The 22344-nt window shown below is 45.4% G+C and overlaps 2 protein-coding genes across 2 annotated transcripts in view; both read left to right on the top strand.

The window, feature by feature from the left end:
* Positions 1-22344, top strand: part of LOC308475059 (uncharacterized protein) — a 343827-nt gene that overhangs the window by 23138 nt on the left and 298345 nt on the right. The window lies entirely within an intron of this gene.
* LOC308475163 (olfactory receptor 52E4-like) overlaps positions 1-22344 on the top strand; it is a gene marked incomplete at its 3' end in the record, with an annotated part of 165605 nt that overhangs the window by 109641 nt on the left and 33620 nt on the right. The gene's annotated exons all lie outside the window — the stretch shown is intronic.

The raw sequence follows: 22344 nt of genomic DNA, 5'->3' as shown, positions 1-22344 counted from the left end.
GGAAACACAGCCCAGAATAACTAAGGAGATAGTACAAGAATACTTGGCTAGTCTAGATGTATTCAAGTCTCCAGGGCCAGATGAACTGCATCCAAGAGTATTAAAAGAACTGGCAGATGTGATCTCAGAACCACTGGCAGTCATCTTTGAGAATTCCTGGAGAACAGGCGAAGTCCCGGCAGACTGGAGGAGGGCAAATGTTGTCCCTATTTTCAAAAAGGGGGAAAGAGAGGACCCAAATAATTACCGCCCAGTCAGTCTGACATCAATACCAGGGAAGATTCTGGAGCAGATCATTAAGCAAACAGTCCGTGAGCACCTAGAAAGGAATGCTGTGATCACCAATAGTCAGCATGGATTTCTGAAAAATAAGTCATGTCAGACTAACCTGATCTCGTTTTTTGACAGAATTACAAGCCTGGTAGATGAAGGGAACGCAGTGGATGTAGCCTACCTTGATTTCAGCAAGGCATTTGACAAGGTGCCCCATGATATTCTTGTAAAGAAGCTGGTAAAATGTGGTCTTGACTATGCTACCACTCAGTGGATTTGTAACTGGCTGACTGACCGAACCCAAAGGGTGCTCATCAATGGTTCCTCTTCATCCTGGAGAAGAGTGACTAGTGGGGTGCCAAAGGGTTCTGTCTTGGGCCCGGTCTTATTCAACATCTTTATCAACGACTTGGATGATGGACTCAAGGGCATCCTGATCAAATTTGCAGATGACACCAAACTGGGAGGGGTGGCTAACACCCCAGAGGACAGGATCACACTTCAAAACGACCTTGACAGATTAGAGAACTGGGCCAAAACAAACAAGATGAATTTTAACAGGGAGAAATGTAAAGTATTGCACTTGGGCAAAAAAAATGAGAGGCACAAATACAAGATGGGTGACACCTGGCTTGAGAGCAGTACATGTGAAAAGGATCTAGGAGTCTTGGTTGACCACAAACTTGACATGAGCCAACAGTGTGACGCGGCAGCTAAAAAAGCCAATGCAATTCTGGGCTGCATCAATAGGAGTATAGCATCTAGATCAAGGGAAGTAATAGTGCCACTGTATTCTGCTCTGGTCAGACCTCACCTGGAGTACTGTGTCCAGTTCTGGGCACCACAGTTCAAGAAGGACACTGACAAACTGGAACGTGTCCAGAGGAGGGCAATCAAAATGGTCAAAGGCCTGGAAATGATGCCTTATGAGGAACGGCTAAGGGAGCTGGGCATGTTTAGCCTGGAGAAGAGGAGGTTAAGGGGTGATATGATAGCCATGTTCAAATATATCAAAGGAGGTCACATAGAGGAGGGGGAAAGGTTGTTTTCTGCTGCTCCAGAGAAGCGGACACGGAGCAATGGATCCAAACTACAAGAAAGAAGATTCCACCTAAACATTAGGAAGAACTTCCTGACAATAAGAGCTGTTCGACAGTGGAATTTGCTGCCAAGGAGTGTGGTGGAGTCTCCTTCTTTGGAGGTCTTTAAGCAGAGGCTTGACAACCATATGTCAGGAGTGCTCTGATGGTGTTTCCTGCTTGGCAGGGGGTTGGACTCGATGGCCCTTGTGGTCTCTTCCAACTCTATGATTCTATGATTCTATTCTATGATTCTATTCCTTCATGATACTACATTCTTTGGGTTCAAGTTGGGAGTCCGTTGCCACTCAGATTGCTGTTCAGCCAACTGCTCAGATCGCAGTAGCACATGTTACTGCCGTGATTCTGAATGAAGCGGACAGGCGAGGTGCTAGCTGCATGGGTAAGGGGGAGTCTTCACAGACGTCATCCCAGAATGCAGTGGAACCACCAGATGGCGCCAAAGCTTTGAAGGCAGTGAAATGCTACTCGTGTGGACGTCTAGGCCATATGACGAGGGAATGCAGATTTCCCAGGGCCAAGACAGAGCAGCGCAGCGAAAGCTCATCCTGTGGAAAAGGCAAAGGCAAAGGTCCGGTGTCCAGGACAACGCAGCACAAGGCAATGGTCTCACGCTTCACTCCAAAGGTTGCAAAGGTCCAGAAGACATCTAGATCTTTCTTCGTGGTGGATACGAGCGCAACGCACCACTTATGCAACGACAAGCGACTGTTCATGTCTTTTACACCGCAGGAAGGTGCGATTCACCAGGCGGATGACCACACGATCCCCAGTCAAGGCTACGGAACTGTTGTTCTTCACAGTTTGGACTTATCGATACAAGATGTTCTCTACGTTCCAGATGCTTCACACAATCTACTCAGTGTTGCGCAGCTGAATGAACGGAAAATTGACGTTTCCTTCAAGAATAAGAAGTGCACCTTCACAAAGAAAAATGATTATGTATTGCATGCTGAATATGTTGATCGTTTGTTTGTTTTGTATTATGATGATGATGTGCAGGATGAAACTTGTTGCATTGCAGGTTCTAACAAAAGTTTGCATGCAGGATGTCTTCATGATTTTCACAGGAAATTTGGTCATTTGCATTTTGAGGCAGTATCTAAAATGCCTGCCTTGGTTGAAATTATGACTATTAAATCCTGCAGGTACCACATGAAGTGTAAGGCATGCGCAGCAAACAAAGTGAAAATGGCTCCGAAAGGTAAGGTGTCTAGTAGGCAAGCTACAGAACCATACCAGGTAGTGCATGCTGATTTGGTTGGTCCACTATCGCCCTCTTTGGGTGGAAACAGGTACTTCATGGTACTCAGTGATGCATTTTCCAGGTATATTTATGTGTACAATCTCGAGCAGAAATCAGAGGCTTTTCCAAGGTTCAAAGAATTCTGTGCTTGGTTGGAAAATGTGCATGGTAAGAAGATAAAGACTCTTTTCACTGATCGCGGGGGGGGGGGGAATTCACTTCTCAGCAGTTTGAAGCTTTTCTGACTGAGAAAGGAATTCAGCACGATTTGTCTAATCCTCGCTCGCCATGGCAGAACGGACTTTGTGAGAGAGCAAATCAGACATTGCTTCAAGGTCTAAAAACCTTGCTGCATGATGCCAATCTTCCAGAGAGTTATTGGGCGGAATCTTTGGCATGTTTTGTTTACAGTTATAATCGCAGGTTATCTTCAACGATTGGCTGTTCCCCCTATGAGAAGATGTTTGGCAAGAAACCATACATCAAACACATGAGATTTTTTGGTTCTGACATGTGGGTTCACACACCACTAAGCTCCAAGTTAGGCAAGCGTGGATTGCATGGTATCTTTCTTGGGTATCAGAAAGGTTCTTACAGAATAATAATGACTGACTTTAAGACAATTAGGCTCACAAGAAGTGTTGAGTACAATGCCAAGTGGGGGGAAAATGTGGGAATTTTCCAATGTTATCCTGATGACAGTGATGAGACTGAGGATAGGCAACAGCCACAGCCACAGCAGCAGCAACAGCCACAGCTGCGGCAACAACCCACACCCACTGATGAAGGTCCTGATTCTGAGTCTGAGACTGAATCGGGTGATTCAGAGGATTTCAAGAGTGCGAAAGCCTCTATGCGACCCTCTGAAAGCTCTGATCAAGAATTGGAGGAACCATTGTTCACAATAGGTCATTTTTCTCCTAAGAAGGAAGAGGAGAGTGTTGAAGACCTACGGCTAATTCGCACGTCTCAAAGAGCCACAAAGGGCATACCTCCAAAGAGATTTGCTGATGAATTTGCTAAGACAGCAGTAGCAGCTGTTAAAAGCTCCAAGAAGGTATTTGAACCTTCAAGTTTCCAAGAAATCCAGGATTTGGATGCAAAGGATGCTGAGCCATGGTTAAATGCCATGAAGGCTGAGCTTGATTCCTTAGAGAGGAACAAAACATGGGAGCTAGTTCCAGTAGTTCCAGGAATGAAACTGCTTGGAAGCAAATGGGTCTTCAAAGTGAAGACTGATCAAAATGGCAAGATAGTCAGACACAAAGGCAGATTGGTAGCCAGAGGTTTTTCACAGGTACCAGGTGAAGACTATCATGAGACCTACTCACCCACCGTGAGGTATGAGAGCATTAGGCTTATGCTCAAACTTGCTGCAGAAGAGAATCTTCACGTTAGTCACCACGACGTGAATACAGCGTTTCTGTACGGATCTCTAGGTGAATCTCTTTATATGCTTCCACCTGATGGCGTACAGGTAAAACAGGGATTTGTTTGTTCTCTGAAGAAGTCTCTTTATGGTCTCAAACAAAATGCACGGTGTTGGCACACAAAACTCACTGAAGTATTGTTTTCTCTAGGTTTTCAGCAAGGGAAAGCTGATCCGTGTGTATTTGTCAAAGAGGAGGGGCAAAAGAAGCTGTATTGCTTGTTTTATGTTGATGATATTCTGTTCTTTTGGAAAGATGTCACAATGTACAATAATGCCCTAGCTCAACTGAAAGAGCACTTTGACATGAAAGATCTTGGTGAGGTAAACAACTACCTATCCCTGGAAATAGAAAGACATCAAGATAGTAACATTCTAGTACACCAGTCACGAAAAATTGCTGATGTGTTAAGCAAACTAAACCTGATGGATGCTAACCCTGTAGACACACCGATGACAACAGGTTATCAGGTAGATGACACGGAAGAAGCATTTTCTGACACTACACTGTACAGAAGTGTGCTAATAATAATAATAATAATAATAATAATAATTTATTATTTGTACCCCGCCCATCTGGCGGTTTAGGCAAACTAAACTTCATTGCCAGATGTTCAAGACCTGACATTGCTGTTAGCTGTAATTTACTAAGCAGACAAGTCAACAATCCTACTGTTAAGGATTGGAAAGCTCTGAAACGCATAGCTCACTATTTGAAAGGCACTATGCATTACAGACTAAGATTTAACAATCAGAAGTCTGGTGGTCTTGAGATATTTGCAGATGCAAGTTTTGGAAGTGACACTACAGACAGGAAAAGCACGTCTGGAGTTTGCTATATGTACAATCAGGGTCTTTTTGATTGGTCATGCAAGAAGCAAACAACAGTTAGCTTAAGTACTTGTGAAGCTGAACTGAATGCACTGTCTTATTCACTTAAGAATTATGAATGGTTCTTACAATTGTGCAAAGACATGAAAATTCCTGTCAAATGTCCAATCCAGGTTTACCAGGACAACAAAGCATGTTTGGCTTTGCTGAATTCTGAAGGTTGTAAGCAAAGCATGAAGCACTTGCAATTGAAACTGCAACATGCTAGGGAACATGTTCAGAAGGGACTCGTAACGGTGTCCTATATGCCAGTTAATGAAATTCCTATGCACCAAATGAGGGGAAATCTGATTTTTTTAAGAAGTTGCATGAGACCCTGATGGACTATTTGGATTACAACATGATTTTGATGGGAGATATGAATGGAGTGGTATCTACACATATGGACAAGGCACAAAGACAGGTAGTCACTAAGGATGGTAGACTACCGAAAACTTTTTTTGAGATGACAGACAACTTGGACTTAGTTGACATTTGGAGAACAAGGAACCCCATGGCTAAAGAGGGAACCTTCTTTTCTGAAGCCAAAATGACATGGACAAGAATTGACCAAATATGGGTAACTAGAGGAATGGCACCAAAGACAAGAAAAGTGGAAATCTGCCCAAAGACCTGCTCCGACCATAACGCTGTCAAGATGGAAATGAAACTAACACCAACTGGCTCCTTTAGATGGAGGATGAATGACACCTTATTTAGAGATGAAGAAGTGCTTAAGAAGGCCCAAAAAACCTTGAGAGACTATTTTGAGATAAATATGAGCACCAATGTGGAAAAAAGAGTAATCTGGGACGCAAGCAAAGCGGTTATGAGAGGGTTCTTGATACAACAGAATGCATTAAAGAAGAGAATCCAAAATGAGAAGAAGGATAAAATATTGGAGAAAATAAAGGAAAGTGAAAAAAGATTGAGAATAAAACCAAAGTCTCAAGAGATTTTGAGAGAAATAAAGTTATATCAAGTGCAATATATGAAAATGATGAATCAGGAGATAGAATGGAAAATTAAACAAATGAGACAAAAGACATTCGAGTCGGCTAATAAATGTGGGAAATTGTTGGCTTGGCAAATGAAAAAAAGACAAAAATTAAATACAGTTATAAATTTAGAAGTGGAAGGAAGGAATATACAGAACCCAGCTGAGATTAGAAATTGTTTCCAGAGGTACTTTAAACAACTATATACACAAGGGCCACTGAAAGAAACTGAAGTAGATCGATTTTTGAAAACAAATGGATTACAAAAAATCTCTCAAGAAAATAAATTAATGTTGAACTATAAAATAACTGAACAGGAGATAGAAGGTGCCATTCAAAACATGCAATTGGGTAAATCTCCAGGACCGGATGGACTGACTTCTAGATATTACAGATCTTTGAAAGAATGGCTAGTACAACCCTTGAAAGAGGTCTGTAATGAAATAATGGAGGGGGAAAGGGCACCAGAGTCGTGGAAAGAAGCTTATATCACACTTGTACCGAAAACAGAGACTGAAAAGACGCAGCTTAAGAACTACCGCCCCATATCATTACTTAATGTGGATTACAAAATTTTTGCAGACATTTTGGCTAAGAGACTGAAAAAAGTGTTGATGTAAGAGATTGATAAAGACCAAGCGGGCTTTTTTTTTATATATATAAATGATTTTTATTAAGGTTTCAATAAAAAGTTAGACAGAAAGACATAAAAAAGAAATACACAAATACACAATACATAATCCAAAAAAAGGAAGATAAACACACAAAAAACAAAAAGGAGAAAAAACAGAAAAAACAGAACAATTAAAAACAATATCACTTTTTCATTTCCGTTTTTAAATTTACTTATTTTCTGGACTTCCTCATACCTCCCTCTTTTGTATTCCAGTCCAAATTGTTTGTCCAGCAATTTCTTTTCCACTTTTCTAATCCCAGTCTTTAATCTTAGTATAATATAACATCAAAGTTTTACCTCTTTAAGTACCAAATTTCCATTTCCTTAGACTTCTTTAATCCTAATCTTTAATCTCACTGTAATATAACGTTAAAATTTTACCTCTTAAGTACCAAATTTCCATTTCCTTAAACTTCTTTAATCCTAATCTTTAGTCTTGATCTATCTATAACTTTATCCTGTACAGCTGGAAACCACTTATTTTCAATCCAACATCACTCTAACATTCTTTAATTTTGCAGTGTTTCTGTAGATAATCTTTAAATTTCTTCCAATCTTCTTCCACCGACTCTTCTCCCTGGTCACGGATTCTGCCAGTCATTTCCGCCAGTTCCATATAGTCCATCAGTTTCATCTGCCATTCCTCCAGCGTGGGAAGTTCTTGTGTCTTCCAATACTTTGCGATGAGTATTCTTGCTGCTGTTGTTGCATACATAAAGAAAGTTCTATCCTTTTTTAACACCATTTGGCCGACTATGCCCAGGAGAAAGGCCTCTGGTTTCTTAGGGAAGGTATACTTAAATACCTTTTTTAATTCGTTATATATCATTTCCCAGAAAGCCTTAATCTTTGGCCACGTCCACCAAAGGTGAAAAAATGTACCTTCAGTTTCTTTACATTTCCAACATTTATTATCGGGCAAGTGATAGATTTTTGCAAGCTTGACTGGGGTTATGTACCACCTGTATATCATTTTCATAATATTCTCTCTTAAGGCATTACATGCCGTAAATTTCATACCTGTGGTCCACAACTGTTACCAGTCAGCAAACATAATGTTCTGTCCAACGTCCTGTGCCCATTTAATCATAGCAGATTTTACCGTTTCATCCTGAGTATTCCATTTCAGCAGCAAGTTATACATTCTTGACAAATTCTTAGTTTTGGGTTCTAACAGTTCAGTTTCTAATTTTGATCTTTCCACCTGGAAGCCAATTTTCTTGTCCAATTTAAATGCCTCCATTATCTGAAAATAATGAAGCCAGTCTCACACTTTGTTTTTTAATTTTTCAAAACTCTGCAATTTCAGTCTATCTCCGTCTTGTTCCAAAATTTCCCAATATTTCGGCCATTTGACCTCCATATTGACCTTTTTCAAGGCTTTCGCTTCCATTGGTGACAGCCACCTTGGGGTTTTATTTTCTAGCAAATCCTTATATCTTATCCAAACATTAAACAGCGCTTTCCTGACAATGTGGTTTTTAAATGCTTTATGTGCTTTGACCTTATCATACCATAGATATGCATGCCATCCAAATACATTGTTAAAACCTTCCAAGTCCAAAATGTCAGTGTTTTCAAGAAGTAGCCATTCTTTCAACCAGCAAAAAGCTGCTGATTCATAGTAAAGTTTGAGGTTTGGCAGGGCAAATCCACCTCTTTCCTTTGCATCCGTTAGTATTTTAAAGACCAAGCGGGCTTTCTCCCGGGAAGACACTTGTCTGACAATTTGAGGAATATAATTGATATTTTGGAAAAACTAGAAGTGAACATAAATACTAAAGCAGTTTTGATATTTGTGGACGCGGAGAAAGCTTTTGACAACATTTCTTGGAGTTTTATGAAGAAGAACCTACAGGGTATGGGGGTAGGCCAAGGCTTTGAAAACGGTATAAGTGCAATTTCTTCAGAACAAAAGGCTAAATTAATTGTAAATAATGTGGTGACGGAAGAATTTAAGATAGAAAAAGGGACACGACAAGGTTGCCCAATTTCCCCACTGCTTTTTATTTCGGTCCTGGAGGTTCTGCTGAACATGATTAGAAGGGACCAGTTGGTTAAAGGTATACAGGTCGGAGCCAAACAGTACAAATTGAGAGCATTTGCAGATGACTTAGTACTGACGTTACAGGAGCCAGTATCTAGTACCAAAAGGGTTTTAGAACTGATTCAAGAATTTGGTCAAGTTGCAGGATTTAAATTGAATAAGTTAAAAACCAAGGCTTTAGAGAAAAATTTAACATCAGTGGAGAGAGAGAGGTTTCAGAATGAGACAGGTTTAACAGTGGTTAAGAAAGTTAAATACCTGGGGATTAACATGACAGCAAAAAATGGGAATTTATTTAAAGATAACTATGAAAAATGTTGGGCTGAAGTGAAAAAAGATTTAGAAATTTGGTCAAATTTGAAGCTTTCACTGCTGGGCCGTATTGCTGCGGTAAAAATGAATGTATTGCCTAGAATGTTGTTTTTGTTTCAAACATTGCAAATTGTGGACAAAATGGACTGTTTCAAGAGGTGGCAGAGAGATATTACTAGATTTGTCTGGCAGGGCAAGAAGCCCAGAATAAAATTTAAAATATTAACAGATGCAAAGGAAAGAGATGGATTTGCCCTGCCAGACCTCAAACTTTATTATGAATCAGCAGCTTTTTGCTGGTTGAAAGAATGGCTGCTTCTTGAAAACACTGACATTTTGGACTTAGAAGGTTTTAACAATGTATTTGGATGGCATGCATATCTGTGGTATGATAAGGTCAAAGCACATAAAGCATTTAAAAACCATATTGTCAGGAAAGCATTGTTTAATGTTTGGATAAGATATAAGGATTTATTGGAAAATAAAACACCAAGGTGGCTGTCACCGATGGAAGCGAAAGCTCTGAAAAAGCTCAAAATGGAGGTCAAATGGCCGAAATATTGGGAAATTTTGGAACAAGATGGAGATAGATTGAAACTGCAGAGTTTTGAAAAATTAAAAAACAAAGTGCGAGACTGGCTTCATTATTATCAGATAATGGAGGCATACAGTTTGGACAAGAAAATTGGCTTCCAGGTGGAAAAATCAAAATTAGAAACAGAATTGTTAGAACCCAAAACTAAGATTTTGTCAAAGATGTATAACTTGCTGTTGAAATGGAATACTCAGGATGAAATGGTGAAATCTGCTATGATTAAATGGGCACAAGACGTTGGACATAATATAATGATGGCTGACTGGGAACAGTTGTGGACCACAAGTATGAAGTTTACGGCATGCATATTATTAAGAGAGCATATTATGAAAATGATATACAGGTGGTACATGACCCCAGTCAAGCTTGCAAAAATCTATCATTTGCCCGACAATAAATGTTGGAAATGTAAAGAAACTGAAGGTACATTCTTTCACCTTTGGTGGACGTGCCCAAGGATTAAGGCTTTCTGGGAAATGATATATAATGAACTGAAAAAGGTATTTAAATATACCTTCTTGAAGAAACCAGAGGCCTTTCTTCTGGGCATTGTCGGCCAATTGGTGCCAAAGAAGGACAGAACTTTTTTTATGTATGCTACAACAGCAGCAAGAATACTCATTGCAAAGTATTGGAAGACACAAGATCTACGCACTTTGGAAGAATGGCAGATGAAGGTGATGGACTATATGGAATTGGCAGAAATGACTGGCAGAATCCGAGACCAGGGAGAGGAGTCGGTGGAAGAAGATTGGAAGAAATTTAAAGATTACTTACAGAAATATTGTAAAATTAATGAATGTTAGAATGATGACGGATTGAAGTTAAGTGGTTTCATGCGGTAATGGTATAAAAGAATATGGAAAAATTGGTTTTTAATATCTAAAAATTTAATGTTATAATATATCAAGATTAAAGATCAGGATTAAAAAGGAGGGAAAGGAATCGCTGGACTAACAAATTGAATTAGATTACAAAAGAGGGAGGTATGAGGAGGTCCGGGAAACAAGTAAATGTAAAAGAAGTGAGGAAAAGATGGAATTGTTTTTAACTGCTTTTTCTTTTTTGTATTTTGTATTTTTCATTTTTATTGTTAATTTTCTTATTAATGTGATCTTTTTCTTTTGAAATTTTAATAAATAACACACACACACACACACACACACACACACACACATATATATATATATATATATATATATATATATATATATGAATTCCTGCTGATGTATTGTCCAAGATTGTATCAAGGGATCAACAATGTACCTATGTGCAGAAGTTGGGTTTGTACTGATACTGTACGAACATGCTGCCCAGTGATGTTCACAGAAAGGGGGAGGATGTTGGTTTCTATTTCCCTCACTGAGCAGCAACTGCAGTCACAAGACATTGTTTTGCATTCCACAGTCCAAGTTACTGTTGGATTCCCACAGGAATGGGAGACTGGATGTGTTCTTTGTTTTCCGACAGGGGTTGCTTCTCTGCTCTCACAGAGGTAAGATGCATGTTTGTATTCTCTCAGCAAAGAGTGGAAATAAAGTTAAGAATGTGGCACATACTGCTTATCCTTCTGCTGTGTGGACTACTCTGTTTGGGCTCAAGATGAGACGAGCCTGTATCAGCTTCAGATGGGCCGAAGCTGGTCAAAATCTCACAGTGATTGATTGTGCAAGGAGGGCCTTACCTGGCCCCCACCAATATTTTATTCAAGTCAGCATCACTGCTTGAGAAGTTCAGGATGTCTGAATTCAGGGGTCAGGACACCCATGGAGACAAGTTACGTGAAAGATAATCAGCAAGTAGAATGCGCTGAGTTCAAAAATGCTGAGATTTTTCAGTCAGCTCTGGGTAGTCTGTTGTATCTGTCCCAGTGGAGCACACCGAACATTGCTTTTGCTACCAGTCTGCTCAGCAAGGAAGCTACAAACCCCAGTGTGAGTGCCTGGAATGGTATCAAGAGGGTGCTGCGTATTTGCAGGATACCAAGGATTTCTGTCTCAAGCTGTCAGCTAAGGGTGACCTCAAGTTGATGTGCTGGAGAGATAGCGATTGGGCGAATCTGGCTAACATTTGGACTCTGCCCAAACTTCTCACAGGAAAAACTTTCCACTGCTTCAAACACAGCAGTGCCTCCTGCTGGTTGCAGTGATGGTTGACATGACGTGGCAGCCAACTCCCCTTGCTCCTCTTGCTTTGGAGATTTCACCCCCTGAACAGGAAACACCCCCCTCGTGCACTCTTCTTCCAAAAGCTTCCCTTTTGTGAAGCTTTCGGTTTCAGGAACACATCCCTGCATGGTCTGGGATACTGTTTCAGCTTTCCCCGGGGTGTAACCTCTGGCAGTCTGCTCAGCAGCCCCCGCCATCTTGAAGTGTCCATCATGTGATGCAGCTTTAATTCCTAGTATACCAGTCACAGAAAATTGCTGATGTGTTAACCAAGCTAAACCTGATGGATGCTAACCCTGTAGACACACCAGTGACAACAGGTTATCAGGTAGATGACACGGAAGAAGCATTTTCTGACACTACACTGTACAGAAGTGTGCTAGGCAAACTAAATTTCATTGCCAGATGTTCAAGACCTGACATTGCAGTTAGCCGTAACTTGCTAAGCAGACAAGTCAACAATCCTACTGTTAAGGATTGGAAAGCTCTGAAACGCATAGCACACTATTTGAAAGGCACTATGCATTACAGACTGACATTTAACAATCAGAATTCTGGTGGTCTTGAGATATTTGCTGATGCGAGTTTTGGAAGTGACACTACAGACAGGAAAAGCACATCTGGAGTTTGCTATATGTACAACCAGGGTCTATTTGATTGGTTGTGCAAGAAGCAAACAACAGTAAGTTTAAGTTCTTCAGAAGCTGTACTGAATGCACTGTCTTATTCACTTGTGGATTGTGAATGGTTGTTACAGTTGTGTAAAGACATGAGAATTCCTGTCAAATGTCCAATCCAGGTTTATCAGGACAGCAAAGCATGTTTGGCTTTGCTGACTTCTGAAGGGTGTAAGCAAAGCACGAAGCACTTGCAATTGAAGCTGCAACATGCTAGAGAATGTGTTCAGAAAGGACTTGTAATGGTGTCCTACATGCCAGGTAATGAAATTCCTGCTGATTTATTGTCCAAGGTTGTTCTGAAGGATCAACACTGTACCTATGTACAGAAATTGGGTTTGTACTGATAATGTACTGACACGCTGCCCAGTGGTGTTCACAGAAAGGGGGAGGATGTTAGTTTCTGTTTCTCACTGTGCAGCTGTGTGTTTACATTCCAGAGACCTTGCAGTCTCACGGGAAAGGGAGACGGGATGTGACGTTAGTGGTTTCCTGTTTCCTTTCTTCCTTTGTTCCTTTGTTCAGTTGCTCTCTGCTTTCATAGAGAGAGGATGTCTTTTCTGTTCTGCGTAGTTTAGAAATAAAACTCTTTACAATGTAACCAAACCTCTTGTCTCTTCCCTGTGCTGGGAACCCTGCTGGATAGAATGTGCTTGAGGCCTTATCAAAGGCTCAGGTCATTATACACGTCGGAGGCAATTTCAAAGGCTCAGCTTGGAGGAAGATGAGGTCTTATCGGCTTGGCCGAGCGGAGATTCTGGCAAAGATTCACAAAATGTTAGTACCCCTGAGTACCCCCAGAAAAAAAGCACTGGATCTAACCATCATCTTTCTTTTTTCTTTTACAAACATTTTAATGATTTTGAATGAATCATAGAGTTGAAAGGGACCCTAAAGGACACCTAGTCCAACCCCCTGCAATGCAAGAAACTCAGCTAAAGCATTCATGACAGAATGAACTACGCACATCACAAACACAATAGCAACAGTTATGTAGAAGTGCCCACGTACTGTTCGAGTAGGAACCAAGACGGGTGACCAGTGGAATGAATAAATGTTTACTCCCAGCATCTAGTGCTTAAACCAAAGGGAAGCACTATCTCCATATTGATGCGCTGGGAAGGGGGTAGGGGTGGGGAGACTGCCTGTCCAAAGGAAGAAGAAGAAGAAGAAGTGGACAACGACAAGGAGGAGTTTGGATTTGATATCCTGCTTTATCACTACCCTAAGGAGTCTCAAAGCTGCTCACAATCTCCTTTCCCTTCCTCCCCCACCACCAACACTCTGTGAGGTGAGTGGAGCTGAGAGACTTCAGAGAAGTGTGAGTAGCCCAAGGTCACCCAGCAGCTGCATGTGGAGGAGCGGGGAAGCGAACCCGGTTCACCAGATTACGAGTCCACCGCTCTTAACCACTACACCACACTGGCTAATGTTGTTTTATTCCCCTTCTTTTTTTCGTTAGAGTGTATATTAATTTCCCAATAAAAAACATCCAATTAACATATCAAATCATAATCCAATAAAAATAAAAAACTAAAATAAAAAAAGATCAACTTGTCTTCCTGTCAGGGAACTGACATCGGAGCGAGATGCGAAGGGGAGGCTCCTAGATGATGCTGGAGAAGGACCCAGCAGCAGGGGGAGAAACAGCTCAGTTGAGGGGGGAGCATTTAAGCGCAACACCAGGGATAAAGGTGGGCAGATGGGGGAATCGGAGAGAGGGCTCCAGGACTCTTCACTGGAACTCAGTGAGGAGGGGACAGGTCCTCCGCTACCCACGCCCTCCCTGCGCAGAAGACTCCCGCGCAGTGAGAGGAGGAGGAGACTTGGTGTCAAACAACGTTTATGTTGGAAGAGGTTCAAGAAACGCCCACTGACAGATTCTGCCAGTGACTGAGGCAGTCACAATTAGAAAGGGCTGTGCAGTCAGAAAGGTTTAACAAGGCAAATTAGCCTAGAGAGGCACCAGTTTACGCACGAGTAACTCATACTCATCACAGCAATTCGTCAGTCCCTGAAAGTTGCTCGTGCACAGCAGCAGGCAGGCAGCATCATGAGCAAACCCGGAGAAGCAAGCACCCAGGGGGGAGCAGCTGGAGGGCAAACGCTGGTGGAGAGGAACCGAGAGTTGGAGCAGCATGTGGCCATTCTGACGGCGCGGCTGGACGAAAGGCGGTCTCAAGATGCACAGGTCAGGCTCACCCCCATAGCAAGGAAGGTACCGGGACTGGTGCACAAATTTGGGGGGAAGCCACAGGAATATAGTGCATTTCGAACAGAAATAGAGTACGCATTGGAACTGCAGCATGACGATTTTGAAGACGACGCGGCGCGGGTGGCATATATTGTGGGTCACCTGCAGGACGGGGCCAGGGAATGGGTCAGGCCCCTTATGGCGACGCAGAATGCCGCCATGCAGGACCTGAGGAAATTCTTCCAGGCAATGGACGCAATGTTTTCCAGTGATGTACAACAAAGTGTGACAAAGCGGGAACCGATGAACTGTAAACAGGGGAGCCAGTCAGTTAGGGACTACTGGTCGCGCTTTGCCATGATAGTTCACCGCCTCGGGTGGCAACTGGACTCCGAACCCATACAAATGTTATTCGAGGAGGGGTTGTCCCCAACGGTTAAGGATGAACTTTCCCGCGCACCCCGCCCACAGGGGATGGATCAGCTGACCAAGGCTGTGCTTGCGATTGGCGTGCGGCAGGAAGCGCAGGCCCAGGAGAGGCGGGAAGGGAGAGAGCAACGTTGCCATGACTACTGCATTCCTGAAATACCAAGGCAGCCTTCCCCGCCAGCAGAGCCAATGGAAATAGATGGGGCACGCGCGCGGGAAGTTTCAAGCGCCAGCGAAGGGCGCAAAAAGGAGGGAAAGGATTGGAAAACCTCCAAGAAGTGTTTCCTTTGCCAGCGGCCAGGACATTTTGCCAGAACCTGCCCTCAAAGAAAGGCCTGGCAAGGAATGGTGGGAGCCGCAGGGGGTGAGGAGGAGGTGGTAAAGGAACAGGAACAGGGAAACGGGAACGCTTGGCTGCCAATCAAGGGGCACAGCAGCCAGGCCAGCCACCAGTAAAAGTGCCCCAAAGGCAAAATTTTTACCAAGCTGGACCTCAGGGGCGCATACAATTTGATCAGGATGAGGGAGGGGGACGAATGGAAGACCACAATGTTCACACCCCTAGGTGCCTTTGAGTACTTAGTTATGCCTTTGGGATTACAGTCGGGCTCCGCCTGTTTTCAAGCTTTCATGCACCACGTGTTGGGGTCTCTGCTGTACAAAAACTGCGTAGCCTTCTTGGACGACGTCTTAATTTATTCGGACAACGAGGAGCAACATGTTAGAGACGTCAGGGAAGTGTTACAACGACTGCAGAAGCACCAGATGTGGGTCAAGCTGGAAAAATGTCAGTTTCACGCCAGAGAAGTCGAGTTTCTGGGGTACAAGTTGTCTGACAAAGGCTTAGCGATGGACCCAAGCAAGGTGCAGGCAGTGCTGGAGTGGAAGGCTCCCAAAACACAGAAGGACGTACAGAGGTTCCTAGGGTTCAGCAACTTCTACAGGAAGTTCATCAAGAACTTTGCCCACTTGACAGCGCCCATCACGGATTGTCTCAGTAGCAAAAAGAAGTTTGTGTGGACAGAAGAGGCCCAGCAATCCTTCGAAAAACTGAAGAAAGCGTTCGCATCGGAAGAGCAACTCCTGCACGTAGATCTGGAGAAACCCCTGAGGCTAGAGACCGATGCGTCCGACAGAGCCGTAGGGGTGGTCCTTTTGCAGCCAGGGAGGGGCAAGCAGGAATGGAAACCGTGTGCCTTTTTCTCGAGAAAACTGAGCAAGTCGGAGCAAAACTATACAGTGTATGACTGCGAACTGCTGGCGATCTATGCGGCCTTTCGTCGTTGGCGTCATCTACTGATAGGGGCGCAACAACAGATCCAGGTTTGCACAGATCACAAGAACTTGGAGTACTGGAGAACCGCATGAGTACTCAACCAGAGACAGATTCGATGGGCACAGGAGTTCTCCAAGTTTTTCTTTGAAATCCGATACGTGCCTGGAGAGGAAAACGTAAGAGCAGACGCTCTCTCGCGTAAACCGGAGTACCTGGAAGGAGAGGGGCCGCCGGAGAAACGACACGTGATCCCCGAGGACCGATGGGTGTGTGGGGGAACTTTGGTGGGGAAACGAGAACTAGCCGGGCTGACCAGAAACGACGTGTTCGCGCAAACTAAAATCCGTGAACTATGAGACGGAAGAGGGACCCAAGAAGGGTTTGAGGAGAAGGAAGGGGTACTGTACTATAGGGGAGCGTTGTACGTACCGGGGGAGATCCTGAGGGGAAAGGTACTCAAACAACTCCACGACAACCCCACAGCAGGGTACTTTGGACAGCACAAAACTATGATGCTCATGACCAGGCAGTTCTGGTGGCCCAGGGTGAGGGAGGATGTACGGGAATATGTACGGGGGTGCGACCGCTGCCAAAGGGCAAAGGGGGAGCGGGCTGCCCCCGCAGGATTACTGGAACCCTTACCCACGCCGGGAAAACCCTGGGAGGTGGTATCCATTGATTTTATGACAGATTTGCCCAAGTCCCGGGGAAAGACAGCGGTCATGGTAGTGGTCGACCTACTAACAAAAATGTGCCATTTTATAGCTTGCTCACATGCTGTAACGGCAGAGGAAACAGCCCGGTTGTTTGTGGAGCACATATTCCGGCTGCATGGCGCCCCCTTGAGGGTTATCTCCGACCGCGGAAAACAATTTACTTCCCGGTTCTGGAGGAAGCTCATGAGCTTGCTGCAGGTGGAGGTGGGTTTCTCGACGGCGAGACACCCAGAGACCAACGGGCAAGCAGAAAGAGCGAACAGTATACTCCAGCAATACCTACGCTGCTACATCAGCGAGAGGCAGAACGATTGGGTAGAAAAACTAGCGCTGGCTGAATTCGCGTACAACAAAGCAGAACACGTGTCCACGGGAATGAGCCCATTCATGGCCAACCATGGGTGTCATCCCAGGGCCTTCCCGGGGAGTGGGGAGGAAAGCTGGAGCGTACCCGCTGCAGAGCAGTTTGTGGAAGAAATGGAGGCCCTGCACCAGCAACTTAAGATGAACTTGGAGCGGGCCAAGGAAACTTACAAGAGGCAGGTAGACAAGCACCGCAGGGAAGGGGAGACCATACGGGTGGGGGACCGCGTGTGGTTGTCCACCCAAGGGCTACCTTTCAAAGGGGGGTGCAAGAAGTTGCAGCCCAGACGGCTGGGACCTTTTGAGGTAACACAGCAAGTTAATCCCGTGGCATTTAAGCTCAAGTTGCCTGATAGCATGAAAATACACCCGGTTTTCCACAGGTCCCTGCTCTCACCTCATAGGGAAGGGCGGGAATTCCAGGGGCAAGAGGGAGAAGTCACCACACACCCACAGGTAGAAGAAAGGGAACACCATCACAGGGCCACGGAAATACTGGACTCAAGGTGGCGAGGGCGCCGGGTGGAGTATTTGGTAGCGTGGGAGGGGGAACCCAGGTCCGAAAACACGTGGGTCCCCACGGAAGCCTTCGAGGACAGGTATCTGGTGGAGGTATTCCACCGCCGGTTCCCGGACAAACCCAAACCCCTGGAGAGATTCTGGGAGGAGCAATTTGGAACCACAGATGATGAAGAGGTTTTTGAGGGATTTTCTGACTCCGAGGAGGAGGGAGGAGAGGTTTCGGAGGAAGAAGAATCAGACTGGGAGGACCACCCCGTTGGCAGGTGTAAGAGCGGGTGGGAAGCGGGTTTCAAATCCACAGAAGATGGTGACAGTTCCTTCTGGGGGTTCCCAGCGTCGTCGGCCGCTGAAGGGGACGAAGTTGATCCCACAGGTCGGTCCAGGGGTGGAGGGGATTCTGGGGCGGAGGTGGATGTCAGGGAACTGACATCGGAGCGAGAGGCGAAGGGGAGGCTCCTAGATGATGCTGGAGAAGGACCCAGCAGCAGGGGGAGAAACAGCTCAGTTGAGGGGGAAGCATTTAAGCGCAACACCAGGGATAAAGGTGGGCAGATGGGGGAATCGGAGAGAGGGCTCCAGGACTCTTCACTGGAACTCAGTGAGGAGGGGACAGGTCCTCCGCTACCCACGCCCTCCCTGCGCAGAAGACTCCCGCGCAGTGAGAGGAGGAGGAGACTGGGTGTCAAACAACGTTTATGTTGGAAGAGGTTCAAGAAACGCCCACTGACGGATTCTGCCAGTGACTGAGGCAGTCACAATTAGAAAGGGCTGTGCAGTCAGAAAGGTTTAACAAGGCAAATTAGCCTAGAGAGGCACCAGTTTACGCACGAGTAACTCATACTCATCACACTTCCGAATTGTAATTTTGATTTTACGACTTCCCATAGCCTGAACCTCGAAGCATATCCAAATCTCAGTCCTGCCTTTCATTTCATTCCCCTTCTAACAACTCTGCTGTGTTGTGTCAAATGTCCATACAGGTTTATATGCCATCTTTGATCAATCCAGCCTGCAGTTGTTGGTCCATCCTGAAGCTCCAAATGCCTCATGGAATCATAGAATCATAGAGTTGGAAGGAAACCCCAGGGGTAACCCAGCCCAACTTCCTGCATTGTTGGAATCACCGCTGAACAATCCCTGATGGATGGTCCTCCAACCTCTGTTTAAAAATTTCCAACGAAGGAGAGTCCACCACCTTCTGAAGGAGTCTGTTCCCCCATCAAACTGCTCTTACTGTCAGAAAGTTCCTCCAAATGTTTAGTTGGAATCTTCTTTCATGCCATTTGAATCCAATCTTCTGGAGAAGCAGGAAATAAACTTGCTCCATCTTCCATGTGGCAGCTGTTCAGAAGGACATGGGGACAGGTGAGTCCGTCCCTGAGCACCTGGAAAGGCTATTCCAAGAGTTTTCTCCTGGATTCCAAGTCCTATGGTAGGGGAGGGACATCCCAAGCCTTGGGGACCAATCCTGGCCTCCTTCAACCAGAATGTGGCTCTTCAGGTCAGGGGTAGGCAAACTAAGGGTTGGGGGCCGGATGCAGCCCAATCGTCTTCTCAATCCGGCCCGCGGACGATTCGGGAATTAGTGTGCATCTCTGGGTTATTTGTGGGGTATAGGAATTTGTTCATCCCCCCCCCAAAAAATATAGTCTGGCCCCCCACATGGTCTGAGGGACGGTGGACCGCCTCACGGCTAAAAAAGGTTTCTGACCCCTGCCCCAGGCTAACAAGATGGTCAATATCCAGTTCCACTCCACCCTTTTAAAATTTAAATCTCAAAACAGATCCCAACTTTCAGAGCATGTAAATCACATGAGTGGAAAGACCCCTGCGCCATGCACACAAATAGGACTAACTATACTTCCTTCTCCCACCTTTAAAGTAAACGTCTATGTAATGAAACCGAATTGATCCAAGTCTGCCTTCCTCCGCCAACCTCAACTTTGCTCTTCAAGCCAAAAGACAACACTTCCCCGTCCCCGGGCGAAACCCCCTGGCCTTTCATTGGTAGAGCTGCCACCACGCCGGTAGCGTTTACCTCAGCGCAACGCAGGGACTGACTGACCGGGCGGCGAGATGCTTTCAGCCTCGGACAGTTGGTGGGTTTTGAAATGGCCGTGCAGGCCAGATTCACGACCCTGGAGGGCTGGATGAGGACTCCTGGCCTACACTGACTGGCAGCAGCTCCCCAGAGTTTCAGGCAGGGATTTTGTCCAGCCCTCGCAGGAGATGTCAGGAGTTGACCGTGGGACATTCTGCATGCCAAGCAGATGCTCAAGGGCTCCAGATATTTCACTAGCCTTTCAATGTTATGCTATTAGCAACCGTGGAGATTCCGCCTGCCTCTTTTAAAAGGAGAACACTCACCTGATCAATTTAATTAATTAATTAATTATATGATAGTAATTTATTTATAGCCTGCCAATCTGGTTTTCCCAGCCACTCTGGGCTGCTTCCAACAAAATATTAAAATACAATAGTCCATCAAACATTAAAAGCTTCCCTAAATATAATAATAACAATAACCATCCATTTTCAGTCCATTGAATTAGCAATTAAGCATTTCTCGAAAGGGAAATGGCATACTTTTGTATATTAGCAAAAAAAAAAAAAAAAACAAGTATAGGCAAGTATTACTCATTTATGATGAGAATAGGATTTATTTATTTTGAACTTTGCTTGGTTCCTCCTTGGCAGCCAGTGCCATTGTTTCAGCAGGGCTAGAACTCAGGACCCGCTGCCTTGAGGGACATCTAAGAGCAGTTTGGCAGGGGAAAGGTCTCCCTTAGGAGGTGGTGGACTCTCCGTCCTTGGAGGTTTCTGAGCAGATCGGACGGCCATCTGCCATGGATGCTTTAGCTGAGATTCCTGCATTGCTGGGGTTGGACTAGATGACCCTGGGATCCCCTCCTGTCTCTCCACTCCTGAATTCTAGGAGGAGCTTCCTTGCCTCCTGCAAAGCCCTTTTCCCTGCAAGCTCTTCCTCCGGTTTCCGGCCAAGGGAGGGAGATGCTCAGAGTCCAACCAAGAGCCTCACCCCCAAAAGTATATCTGGGCATTGGCGGAGCCAGGGGAGCAGCTGCCCCCCTGAATCCATAAGAAATAAGAAGAATCTGAGGTTCTGCCAAGCGAGAGAGGACTGCCTTTGCAAGGGTTAAAGGGAAGTGAGCTGCCTTCCTAGAGAGGACAGGAAGCAAGGCGGGGGCCAGGTCCTCCAGAGCCAAGCCCCCCCTCCCAGTCCTTTCCTGCTTTGGTGTTTCTCCTGCAAGGGCTGCATCGCTGTCCCTCCTGGGATCTGGTGAGTCTCCTCTCTCTCTGGGATCTGGTGGGGGTCCCAGGGCTGGAGTTGGGGAGGGGGCCTGGGGGGCCTGATCTGCTCATGTGGGGGGGGGGCCCAAGTCAGGGAGGAGAGGGTCCTGCCAGGGAGGGGCCAGATCTGCCACGCTCTCCTTCTGCGGATCAGAGGATCCCAAACTCATTTGACCCTCCGCCCCCCCCCCTTTCAGAAAAGATCTCCCTTCTTTATACAAAGGAGTCCCTGGGACTTTAACTCTGTGTGACATCGCTCAGCCTCATTGCACAACAGAGGGAACATGTGCAAATGGTTTTCCAAAGCTGGACGAGGAGGTGGACTAGCCCCCTTCCTCCCCCCAAAAAAACCCCACAGGGAGGAAGGAAGTTAAGGTGGGAGAGAGATGCCAGGAATAAAGAGAGGGATCCCAGCCCAGAGTCCGGCTGCTGCATTGGGGACGTTTCCCGGTGTCTCCCAGGGCAGCTCCCCACGGATGCCACTGCAGCAATCCCCTCGCACCCAGAGCAGGGCATCCCAGGACCACATCCTCTCTCTCCCAAAGGGATTGTTGCTGGAAATGGGCGCTGCTACTCACTGAGCCTCCAGGGACTTTGGCATCAATGCCTGTGTGTGTGTTAAGCTATCTAACAGAATACTAATACTAAATTACCCGCCTAAATTTCAAGGGAGGTGTCTTTGGCCTCATCCACTTGGCCCTCGGGGGTTGGCGAGATACATACGTGGCCCTCAGAGCAAAGAAAAAGGGACCCCACCCCAGGAGTCTGTCTTGAGAGCGGCAGAGAGTCCAAGTGCAAGAAAAGGAGACAGAAGCAGGGGAGTGGGGGTGGGGGTGGGGGGAGAACAACTCCTGAGGACCCCCGGGTGAGGACCCCCACTAGAGCCAAGCATCCATTTTCCACAAGGTACAAATGACTCCCTTGTCAGTCGGTTCTGACTTCATGCATTGACTGGAAGGCAGCAGAAACCAGACTGATTCACTTCACATTAATCCCTTTAGTTGCCTCCACAGTTTGCATTGCTAGAAGGCTAGAGACATATTTCTTCTCCTCTTACTCCACTTTCCCCCCAAAAAAGATAGCTCATGGACTGGAATGCGGTGCAGTCCAGCCCTAGTTCCCAGGAAGACTCATCCATGCTTGC

Source organism: Podarcis pityusensis (assembly GCF_964106645.2).
Source record: "Podarcis pityusensis genome assembly, chromosome: 4".
In the NCBI taxonomy this organism is placed as follows: Eukaryota; Metazoa; Chordata; class Lepidosauria; order Squamata; family Lacertidae; genus Podarcis; species Podarcis pityusensis.
The sequence above is the reverse complement of the archived record's forward strand: the minus strand, read 5'-3'. Positions and strand labels throughout refer to the sequence as shown.